At 35.1% G+C, this 9429-nt stretch overlaps 1 protein-coding gene across 1 annotated transcript in view; it reads left to right on the top strand.

The window, feature by feature from the left end:
* The window catches only part of LRRN1 (leucine rich repeat neuronal 1), a 37467-nt gene that overhangs the window by 23796 nt on the left and 4242 nt on the right, over positions 1 to 9429 (top strand). The gene's annotated exons all lie outside the window — the stretch shown is intronic.

Raw genomic sequence — 9429 nt, 5'->3', positions numbered from 1 at the left:
CAGATTAACATTATGATCAATTCACTGCCATGTTAAAAAAATCAATGAACATTGTTTAGCTGACCTGACTAATTTTTTGGAATAAGTTGGCCATCAGCATGATTGATTGAGTTGTCTAACCTACCCCTGACCTACCTACGCAAAGGTCAAAATGGAGGTTATTAAAGAAAACAAGCCACTGAACTATCCCTAAATTGAATGATGTTTTCCTATGCTACCAATAAATGGTTGATTTATAATTAACCGCCAACACCCTTCAAAGAGTTGTAAACCCTGTCCAAGTGGTAAAGAATTTGAATTTCAACTAACTAGACTAAGGGAAGCCATATAGGGTTCTGTAGCATATAGTACATAGTACAGTGTGCTTGGAGATTGGGAATGAGTCAAGCTTGTCCTTCCAATATGTGACCTCACCTCTCTGAAATGTCCTCTGTGAAAGGACAGGTGATTGTAGATGTGCCAGGTGATTTCTAAGACCTTCTCCAACTGTAACAGTTTGTGCTTCTGCGTATTTCACGGGGAGGCTGCCTAATCGCCTTGGATCAGCTGAATCCAAATCAGAATCCGAGGTCAGTGTTATTTCCCAGGACTCTTCCACAAGCATCCTTGCTGACCATCCCAAGCCACCTACTTGGATTTAGATTCAGGCCAGCTGGCACTGGGCTTTCAGCTATTCATTTTCCTTTTGTTTTTTAAATTTTCTGCGTAATTCTTCAGTCATCCAGTCCAGCCCTACCCTGTCTACCACGCCTGGGCAACCCTCCTGAAAGGGCTAAACTGCTGTCTATGCCCAGTTCCTCTTAGGCACTAAATGAATTGTGACCCCAGCTTTTACGCTCAGCTTGGAGACCAGCTGTGCCTTTGGGCTTTTCCCGGAGATGCTGGCCGAGGCTGTGTCTGCAGTGTGGCGGACTTGCCCTGGCCTGAGAGAGGAAGGAAACGGGGGAATCAACAGAGCATTTGTGCCCATCCTCTTCTTTGCACACTAGGACATTTATATCACCCAAGCACATCAGAGAATTTTTGTGTCTACTAATTAACTAATTAATAATAATAACATACAAGAAGAACAAAGGAGAAAAAGAAAACAAAATTAAAGAAAGGATAATCAGATTTTTCTCTAGGAACCAGAAAAACCACCACAGAAATTTAAAGTGGTCAGATTAGGAAATGCTGCATTGGGGATCAAGGCACTTGAGTTTTATTTTGTTCCCCTGGCAATTAACTGGGTCAATTTGGATTTGCCTAGGGGGACCTCTAAGGTTCTGTTTGCATTTTAAAGTAGGTCTTCCACAAAAAAAGATGTGTCAAATGAATTTTTGTGAATGTAATGCTTTTTTTAATAGCATGAAAATAGTTTTCTTCAGAGATTCACACCATAAGTTTGTAATTATAGGTTCCCACATATGGAGTATTTGCCAATAATATTTGAAAATTTATATCTAATCATCTAGTTATCACATATTCCCTTTAGCTCAGCATTATAGTGCTATTATTATACTTACATAATTCAGAGGTTGCAAACTAGCCAGGGCCATAAGAAGACTCAGAAAGCAAATAGGTTCTGTTTGGCCTACACAGCTAAAACATTTTTGGATACCTTTTGGAGTTCATGAACTCTCCAGCTTTTCATAGGACCACTACTTCCTACCCTGTTGACTCAACTGCCTTCACCTACCCGGCCCTAGAAGCCATTAAGTTTGAGATCCTTGGCATAATCAAACTCCTTCGTCCCTCCATAACAATTTGATATCAAAAAAGAGAAAAGGAAGGAAGAAAGGAAAAAAGAGGGAGAGGGAGGGAGGAAGAATTGCCTCTCTGAAAACGGCTGGCAGTATAGCTTTCCATGACATTCACAGAATGGGTTGATAAGATGACTTCCTGAGGTTCCTTTTGGCCTGAGAAGCTATGACTACTTTTACTCTCAAACCACTTACTGTAAAATCCATAACATAGGACACAAAGTCACATGACCAGTTCAAGGTCATCCAGAAAGTTTGTGGTAAAACCAAAATTAAGAATCCCTTCCCTGGTGGACTTCCTTGTTCTGCTGCTTGGCCCATTCAGACATGTGGCTGCACTGCTTGCTGATGAATGATGTGGACTCTTAGGAATAGTTCCTTATGCAAAAGAGCCTCAGCAAGATCCATTATGTCCTTGCAAGGGGATACATGTTATTGTTCCTTAATGCATTATGGAGACTATTATAGCTCTTCCTCCCATATGCACCCTCCATCTGCGAACACTAACACACTCTATAGAGTGTTTGGCTTTGGATAATGTGTGAACCAGGAACATAATTTTGGAAAATGGTTGGAGAAAGGAATTTAAGAGTTGGACAGGGTCAGCGGCCAGACAAAAGTCTGAGAAATGGATGTCTTTAAAAATAGTCCATGTAGATTCAGCATTCAGAATGTATTTGTGAAGCCCTCTTTCCTTCCCAAAGGAAATAAAAATGTACCCTCCATAAAGAATTTGCTGTAATTTCTCTCTCTGGCTCCACCTGCACTAGTCATCTACATTATTTAAGATTTAGAACTTATAGTTGATAATACCACAAAAGGCACCCTCTACTGATTGCAACTACTCATTCCTGCCTTTCATCCTGAACATCCATAAAAAAAGAATCAGATTCAATATGAGACCTCAAACCTGTAAATAATGATAACTAACGTCTATCGGGCACTTGCTATGTGTCAGGCCCTCTGCCAAAGGCTTTACATTTGACATCACATTTTAATTTTCTCACCACCCTTATAAAGTAAGTTTTATGATCTCCGTTTTCTAAAAGAGGAAACTGAGACTTAGAAAGCTTCAATAACTCGCCCAAGGTCACAGAGCTGAATTTGAAACCAGGTCTGTCTCTCCAGAAGCCACACTCTTGACTCTGCTACATTCCTGTTTCAGACAGCTTCAAGGCATTTTTTAACCCTATAGGGTCAAAAGGAAAGCTTCCTTGAACAAAAATCCCATTTTCCCATTTTCAAGCCATTTCTAAATAAAAAGAAGCAAATTTGAATGCTGCATTAGCCCTGGATCTATTTGGAGACTGAAGAGAGCTAAAAGAATGATTTTTCTGAACATTATCTACATGATATGAATTTGGCTACCAGAGAAAGTATGCATAAAAGCACATGTCCTAAAAAGGCATTTTTATTCATTTTGGGATCAAAATTTTAGTTCTTCATTGCTGCGACTGTACTACCTATGAAATGATGTTAATTTCCAGGTTGGAGGTTTGTGTTTTATAATTTGCCTGGCTAGGTTTTTACTTTAGTTTTAATGTAATATTTTGTCTCTGGATTTCTAACACTATTGATTCCAATGATACTGGTGGAAAACACACTGGAAATGACAGGTGATAATAATAATGACTCTTTACCAAACGCTTGCCATGCCCAAGGGTCTTAGGGAGATTTGTTCATTCGTTAACCTCCCAATAGCCCTCCCAACAGCAGGATGGAAGTGAAATTTAATGGCAAACTTGATAAGGTTCCAGAGATTCAAATAAGTATTTGAGGGCCCACTATGTGCTAGACTCTGTCCCAGGCCCTAGGCTGAATACTTTCACACAGGTTATTTTTATTTAGTTATCATACTTTTCATGTAAGAAGCATATAAAATTAGCCTTAAGTTTAGCTATGGAATCTGAGACACAGAGAATTTAAATACAGATATTCCTCAACTTACAATGGAGTTACATCCTGATAAACTCATTGTAAGCTGAAAATATCATTAAGTCAAAAATGCATTTAATACATCTAACCGATCAAACATTGTAGCCTACCTTCAATGTGCTCAGAACACTTATATTAACTCACAGTTGGGCAAAATCATTGGACACAAAGCCTATTTTATAATAAAATGTTGACTATCTCATGTAATCGAATACTATAATAAAAATGAGAAACAGAATGGTGCTGTATGGGTACTGGAAGTATGGTTTCTACTGAATGCATACCACTTTCATACCATTTTTAAAGTTGGAAAAATCTTAAGTCAAACCATCTTAAGTTGGTGACAGTATGTCGTTTGCACAAGTTACAGATCTAATACGTGGAGAAGCATAATTTGAATAGAGGTAGCTTGATTCCCCCAGGACAGAATTCCTCCTACAACCCCAGAGCTGCCTGATTTTTCTGTTTCTTTTTTACAATAACAAGAGTTCACATAACTGTCATGTTACTGTGAATGCATATTTCTTTTTGCCCAACTCCTAGCCCTAAGTCCCACCAACTATTGTCATTTGGTTAAACTAACATTCCATTTAACACAATTCCATGGGGAAAATGAGAGTCCTTGCCACGTGCACTGATGGTGATGCACTTGGATGGAAATTCAGTCCATTCCTTTGGAATTTTATATTCAGAGCAGAGTGACCCAAACATATCTTGTTGGGGGGAAAAAAAGCAACAAATGTAATTGTATAACTATGGGACTCTTTTGAAATGTGTCCCTTGCCAATTCTGGGCCTTTAAAGCCATGGTTTGCTATCTAAGGGATTGTTTCTTTAAACTGCCAGGTTTGTTTGTGGAACATCATTCTGATAATTAGCAGGACATTTTCTTCTCATATTTGACAGATTTAGTCAGTCAGCCCTAGAACAAAGCAATTTCATTTGTTTTTAATCTATGCCAGCCATATTTTATTTGTGCAGAATTTAAAATAATTAATTTGTATGTGTGATAAAAGTTGGCCTGAATTATAATGGATTTGCATTTTTATTGTGGTAACAAACATTAAATTTACCATCTCCTATTTTTAAGAGTACGGTTCAGTTTTGCTAAGTATATTCACATTACTGTGCAACAGATGTCTAGAACTTTTCATCCTGCAAAATTGAAACTCTATACCTATTAAACACTAATTTCCCCCACTCTGTCCCCAGCCCTTGGCAACTACCTTTCTATTTTCTGTTTCTATGACTTTGACCACTTTAGATACTTCCTATGAATAGAATCATACAGTATTTGTCCTTTTGTAACTGACTTATTTCATAATGTCCTCAAGATTCATACATGTTGTAGCATATGACAGGATTTTCTTCTATTTAAAAGCTGCATAATACTCCACTGTATCTATACAACACATTTTCTTTTCCATGTCATCTGTTGTTGGACATTTGGGTTGTTTCTACCTCTTGGCTATTGTGTATAATGTTGCAGTAAAAGTCGGTGTACAAATATTTCTTTGAGATCGTGCTTTGAATTTTTTTGGATATATACCCAGAAATGGGATTGCAGGATTATATGGTGATTGTATTTTTAGTTTTTTGAGAAACCACCATACAGTTTTCTGTAATGGTTGCACCATTTTACATTCCCAGTAACAATACATAAGGGTTCCGATTTCTCCACATCCTTGCCAACACTTATTATTTTCTGTTCTTCTGATAGTAGCCATCCTAATGGGTATGAGGTGATATCTCATGATTTTTATTTGCATTTCTGTTATGAATAGTGATGTTGAGAATTTTTTCATATGCTTTTCAGTTGTATATCTTCTGTAGAGAATTGTCTAAATCCTTTACCTATTATTTTAATCAGATTATTTTGTTGTTGAATTGTAGGAGTTCCTTATATACTCTGGATATTAACCCCTTATCATATATATGATTGGAAAATATTTCCTCCCATTCTGTAGGTTGTCTTTTCACTCTATTGACTGTTTCCTTTGATGAACAGACATTTTTTAAGTTTGAAATAATCCCATTTGTCTATTTTTGCTTTTGTTGCTTATGCTTTTAGTGTCATATCCCAGAAATCATTGCCAAATCCAGTGTCCTGAAGTTTTTCCCTTATGTTTTATTCTAGGAGTTTTATAGTTTTAGGTCTTGCTGTTAGGTCTTTAATGCATTTTGAGTTAATTTTTACATATGGTGTAAGGTTCCAACTTCATTCTTTTGCATGTGGATATCCAGTTTTCCCAACATCATTTGTTGAAGAGACTGTCCTTTCCCCATTGTGTAGTCTTGTCAGCCTTGTCAAAGATCATTAGTCCACATATGGAAGGGTTTATTTCTGAACTCCTTGTTCCATTAGTCTATATGTCTTTCTTTATGTCAGTACCACACCATCTTGGTTACTTTTGCATTGTAGTATATTTTGAAATCAGGAAGGATGAGGTCTCCAACACATTTGCAAGATTCAAATGTGATTTAGGACACTTTGATTCCATATGAATTTTAAGATTTTTTTTCCTGTAAAAATTGCCATTGAGATTTTGATAGAGATTGCACTGAATCTGTAGATCATTTTGTGTAGTGTGGGCATTTTAATAGTCTTAAGTTTTCTAGTCTATAAACCTGGGATATCTTTTCATTCTTTGTATCATCTTTGATTTTTTTTACCTTTTGTAGTTTTCAGTGTACAAGTCTTTTGCCTCCTTAGTTAAATATATTCCTAAGTATTATATTATTTTTGATGCTATTGTAAATGGGATTGTTTTAATTCTCTTTTCAGATTGGTCATCATTAGTTTATAGAAACGCAATTCATTTGTGTATTGATTTGTATCCTGCAAATTTGCTGAAATCATTTATTAATTTAATAGTTTTTTTTTGTGGAATATTTAGGGTTTCCTGCATAAAAGACCATCTCCTCTGTGAATAGAGTTAATTTTACTTCTTCCTTCCTAATTTGAATGTCTTTTATTCTTTCTTCTCTAATTGCTATGACTAGGATTTCTAGTACTATGTTGAATAGAAGTGATAAGAATAGGCATCCCTCCCTTGTTCCTGATCTTAAAGGAAAAACTTTCAATCTTTCACTATTGAGTATGATTTTAAGTGTGGGCTTGTCATATATGACTTCTATTATGTTGAAGTAGTTTCCTTCTATTCCAAGTTTGTTTAGTGTTTTTATCATGAAAGGATGTTGAATTTTATCAGATACTTTTTGTGCATCAAGATGATCATGTGTTTTTATTTCTTCATTCTGTTAATGTGGTATTAATACACGTATTGGTTTTCATACATGGAACCTTCCTTACATTCGAGGTGTAAATCCAACTTGGTGCATAATCTTTTTAATATGCTGTTGAATTTAGTTTGCTTATTAGTAGTATTTTGTTGAGAATTTTTGCTTCACTATTTATTAGGGATATCGGTCTGTAGTTTTCTTTTCTTGTTGTGATAATGCATTTATTTTAAACATTTAGTGAATAGCTCCTGAGAAATGCCCTACATTGTAAGTATCTAAACTGGCTTATGGACTCTATAAAGCTTTGTTCTATGTATAATGTCATATTCAAAAATTAGGCTGGTGAAATATGCTAAAGAGAATTCAGAATGGAATACAAATAGAAATATCTTAAATACCTCCTTTTGTGTTAAGGAAGTTTTATTCTCTGCTCCCAAAGGAGTCAAATTCAGGTTTGTGAGAGGAAAATGTCTTCCCTCTGTTTTTGATATGATATCTAACAATCTGGCTTTCTGTGGTTGGTTGGTTGGTTGGTTGGTTGGTTGTTTTAAAGAGATATGTGTATGTATCAAACAGAAACTTGAATATTTCAATATTATTATCTCAAATCATATAACTTGAACTAAAATGGGGGCATTGTCCATGATAATATTCAAGCTATTGCCCCACAAAAGCTATTTTTCAATAGTAATAGACTGTTTTGGGAGTTTCTCACACAATTTTAATACATATTTTACTTTTTAGTACATTTCCTTAAATTTAATCAAAACATGAAAATTAGTTGAAATTCCATCTTTGTTATGAAAGGTAGGTTTATTCTTTTGGTTTTTTTTATTTTGAATTAAGATTAAGGAATAATTGTGGCAAAAATTTTCTTAACATTTATTGTGGCCATTACACCTGTTTTAGGATTACTCTAAACAGAAACAAGAGTGGAATAAATTTGTGGAGTTAATAATATTTAGAAAATGTTATTTTCTGTGGTATGTTTTCATATTATAGAATTTCCTGATAAAAGTCAGAGTCAACTAGTTTTATAATATTGAAAAGTTTTTCACATACAGTCATGTGTCACTTAACAGTAAAAATACATTCTGAGGAATGTGTCATTGGGTGATTTCATCATTGTGCAAACATCATAGAGTATACTTTCACAAACCTAGGTGGTATAGCCAGCCTACTACATAGCTAGGCCATATGGTATGGCCTATTGCTCCTAGGTTACAAACCTATACAGCATGTGACTGACCTGAATACTATAGGCAATTGTAACACAATGGTAAGTATTCTTCTATCTAAACATAGCTAAACATAGGAAAGGTACAGTAAAACTACTGCATTATAATCTTATGAAACCACCATTGCATATGCAATCCAACATTGACCAAAACGTCCTTATGTGGCACATGACTACCTAATAAATGGTAACCAGATTTGGGGATGGCGACAGGGGAGAGGAATGCCAAATGTGTTTCTTCCTCACAGAAACGAGCAGGCATCCAGTATCATGTAGCATAATCATACAATCATTTCCTTCTCCTACCTCAGACTTTTCAGAATCTGGATGGGATGATTTTTATCTTGTTAGAAAAGCAACATAGTTTAAATATTTTGTAAAATGACAAAAAAGTTGTAGGACTTTTTCTTTCTTTCTACTAAAATATGACTTAAATATATAACTTTTAATGTTGGCTATTTGTATTATTATACTTCTTGATCAATCACAAGGATAACTGTGTTTTGCAAAGTAAAAAGGCTACTAGTAGCAGCATGAATTGAGAGCTTGCTATGGGTTGAATACTGGGCTTTAAGCACACTATATGCTCTATTTTATAGAATCCTTATAGTATTCTTATGAAGGGAAAGAAAACACTAGTCACTGAAGTTCCTTCAGTACTCAAAACTGAAGTGTACCATAGCAAGACAAATGTCAAAAAACATAAGTCTCTACTTTGAATACCTTAACAAGTGAATGGCCCATTTGGGGAGAACAGGGCAAACACTGGATCCGTAATGGCTTTTTACACCTGGATTGGAAGGCAGAAAACTATAACTGTTAACCACTAATATTATCTTTACAAGCAGATGAACAATAAATATCTGACCTCAGAGGATTGTATTGAAACCAATAGATAATGGTTAATAAAATCAAATATTCTCAGCTTTCCTTACTTGTCCTCTAACAACTACTGTTTAGCTAAAACTAAAATAGATGACATATATAACAAGATGATAATAAATAACACATATAATTCACTTTTATGAGCATTTAGTATGTGTCAGTCATTATGCTAAGAGTTTTACATAGATTTCTTTAATTCTCTTGAACCTATGAGAGATACTTTTATGACCAACTCCATTTTATATTGAAGAAACTGAGGCTTCAAGAAGTTAAATAAACATATCCATGGTCTACATGGTCAGTGACATTCTTATGAGTAATGAAATCATATATGTGAGATATATAAACATGTAGTAAGCATGTTTGTGTGTTTTTTTTTTTTTTTTTT

Source organism: Propithecus coquereli, unplaced genomic scaffold (assembly GCF_000956105.1).
Source record: "Propithecus coquereli isolate 6110/MARCELLA unplaced genomic scaffold, Pcoq_1.0 Scaffold60, whole genome shotgun sequence".
In the NCBI taxonomy this organism is placed as follows: Eukaryota; Metazoa; Chordata; class Mammalia; order Primates; family Indriidae; genus Propithecus; species Propithecus coquereli.
The sequence above is the reverse complement of the archived record's forward strand: the minus strand, read 5'-3'. Positions and strand labels throughout refer to the sequence as shown.